This window comes from Bidens hawaiensis, unplaced genomic scaffold (assembly GCF_021521415.1).
Source record: "Bidens hawaiensis isolate Kalapana, Puna unplaced genomic scaffold, B.hawaiensis_p1.1 tig00003760_1, whole genome shotgun sequence".
Lineage (NCBI taxonomy): Eukaryota > Viridiplantae > Streptophyta > Magnoliopsida > Asterales > Asteraceae > Bidens > Bidens hawaiensis.
Window position 1 is genome coordinate 675,093 of NW_027491216.1, and position 3,439 is coordinate 678,531.

Sequence of the window (3,439 nt, forward strand, 5' to 3'; positions counted from 1 at the left end):
CGGCTATGTTTGCTATGGGATATCTAGAAGACTTTGTTTGTTTTTCTGGAGAGTACCGTTTAGGTGGGACTCCTATATTGACTCTTGGTGGTAAAGTATATCTCTCGGTAGATTCTTGTATTGTTTCTTCTTGTATTGTCTCACTTTGTTCCTCCTGCATTGTTTGTTCTATTGCTATCTCATGGTTATTAGATATATCAATATTTTGACTTTCATGAAATTCTTTATTTTGTGTCTTTTCATGCATAAGAGAACTACTTACCTCGGACTCCATGTTAGGAGGAATTTTGGTTGGGACTGTTGGTTCGTTAGATTGCAGTGAAGTTAGTGACTCATCTTGGGCACGGTGCTTTTCGGTGTTGTGATCTTCTGTTGATGACTGGTTATTGTTGTTAACTTCTTCTTCTAAGGAATGGGCCCATTTTGGAACCCATTTTAGCCAACTCAGTGTGTCATTACACTCATTCTCCCCCTGACCACTGTGTTGGGAGTTATAAAAAAATTCGGTTTCAAGGAAATCACAGTTCATGGTAGTGTACATATGACATCTTTTAGGGCTATAACATTGGTATCCCTTTTGGTTTATACCTAAGCCTACAAACACACATTTTTCAGCACATGGATCAAGCTTGTTATGATTTGATTTGGGAATGTGAACGAAGACGGAGCATCCAAATATTCGTGGTTTTAATGTAAGGGCAGGTGATATTTTGGTAAATTCGGAAAGAGATTGTAGGGGGGTTTTAGGTCAAGAGCTTTGGTTGGTAGACGATTAATAAGATACGTAGCGATAGCGAGAGCTTCAGGCCAAAAAGACTTGGGAACTTGAGACTCAATTAAAAGTGCTCGAGTTATTTCTAAAAGGATGCGATTTTTCCTTTCGATGGTACCGTTTTGTTCGGGAGTGTGTGAGCAAGATGTTTGGTGAATTATCCCTTTTGTTTGGCAAAACTGTTTCATAGAATCATTTATAAATTCTCCCCCATTATCGGACCGAAGGATTTGAATGTTGATTTAAAATTGTGTTTGTATCATTGTATAAAACTTAGAAAATTTATCAAAGACTTCGGATTTGTGTTTTAAAAAATAAATCCACGTCATACGAGTACAATCATCAACAAGCAGAACGAAAAAACGAAAATTTTGTCCACCGACAACTTTTGCCGGTCCCCATACATCTGAGTGAATAAGTGAAAACGGTAAATCAACTTTCGTGTTATTTGGTTTAAAGGTGTGTTTATGACTTTTAGCCACGACACAAGTTTCGCAAGTTAATGTTTTATCAGTAGGAAATAATTTTGGAAATAAAAGATTTAAATAACCAGTGGATGGGTGTCCTAATCTTCTATGCCACAACCAGGCTTCCCTATTTGTAGTCCCGTGAGCCAGCATTACGGTACCATGATGAGTCACTTCTTCCACATAACACAATTCTTGACGTTCAGTGCCACATCCAATAATCGCTCCAGTTCTAATGTCTTGTAATATACAGAAAGTAGGATGCATCAATACGGTGCAATTTAATTCTTTTGTTACGTGGCTAATTGATAGAAGTTTATGTGACAAGGATGGAACATATAAACAATTTGAAAGTTTTAATGTTGGAGAAATTTCAATAGTTCCACTCCCTTTAACAGGAACAACCCCTCCATTTGCAGTTTTTATGTGATTAATTTTAGGGTTGGATTTTAAGACTATGTCGGATATATCAAAGGTCATGGTGTCGGTAGCACCACAATCAAAAATATTCATGAATTATCTAAATTTTCATATGCTTTAGCCATACATACTTCTCCAATAGATTCTTAAGGTCGTTTCATTTTTTCTAATTCCTCCTTCAATTACCTTTTGGATTGTTTCTTTTAAAAATGACTCTTGAGGGGTTTTATTAAAGAAAAAATGATTATTTTCCAAAATTTTAAACATGTTTGGGTTGTTTTGGAAATTAACAGATTCATGTGAGGTTTTATTTAACAAAACATGATTGCTTTTTAAAGCATTAAAAAAGTTAATGTTGGCTTCGTTCTTAACAGATTATTTTAACAAGTGTTGATCACTATTGCAATTAACCAAATCTTGATGGGTTATATTTAATATATCTAGAACTAGAGGGTTAAAAAAACTAGGGTTCATAAAAGAGGGGTATGAGGATATCTCCTCACACCTGTTACCTCCACCATTGTTACTCGACGAGTCGGCTGGGTCTGCATCTCCGCCACCGGTTGTACCTTCGGCTGATGATATACCTCCTACACCACCACTTTTATCTCCATGCTTATGTAGGTTGCTGCCGTTGTTGGTGACTTCCGCGTTGGTCACGGCGGCAGCCGTCTTTCCCCCTTCTTTTCCTTTTATGTGACCATTGTTCCACCATCCGACAAGCTTGAAGCATTGCTCTTTTGTGTGCTTCGACATCCCACAGTGGCTACACTTCAACCGTGACGTATCTACTCGGAATGATGACCTGTTTTTAAGAAGGTTTGCATTCTGAATTGACAAGTCATTACTAGTCAAACTGTTGTCGTTTGTCATGGTTATTGGGTTTAGGTATTTGAAGGATTAAAGGTAGATGATGATCAAGAGCAATCGAAATGATCTTCGAATCATACCATATTGTTTTGAGATACAGGGAATTGAAAGAGAAATGGAAAAATAATTTGATTTATTGATATATTTCTTGATCATCTTCTATAACAAAATACATTGAACATAAATAGATGTTGACTATTGGCTAAAAAAGGAAAAACAATCAAGTACATAAAGTCTTTCAAGTTTGGTTGCAACATTCTTTTGGAGAAAAAGGAAATGATGAAATTGCTCCTTATAATTTTCATCAAAATATTCTTTCTTTTCTAACATGGGCCTCCGAGATAAGTAGAGGAGCCGACCCAACAACAAGGAAGGCCCAGATGAGCGGAAGAGACACTACAAAGAGATGTTCAATCCAGTTAATAAAGGAAGAAACGTATTATAAAGTCTTCTGCTCCTGCCAGAAGGAAGGCAAACCCAACCATGCGCTTCTAGCCCAGGTCCAGGACACTTCAGATCTATAGACAAGACTGTTCTGGAGGGCACACTGAGTGAGACCAAGGAGTAAAGACCAAAGGGCACCAGATCAAGGCCTTTCTTTCTTTGTAACATGTATCCCTCTCCTGCCTATATCAATGAGAGGGAACATATAACTTAGGCAGATTAAGTCCATTCAATTGATCCTTGTATAATATACTCATCAATAATCAAACTTTGTCGTTTTTAGAGCATCCTTCTAATAGTCATCTATGCAACACAACTTTACGAACCATAACTCTCTAGTATAAATGTTGTATTTACGCTATATTTGTGGTACATTGGTCATGATGAACTCATTACTCATGAATTTATGACGATTTCAAGCAAATCGGAGGACATCGTGGCTCAAATACACTACTCCAATACTTCG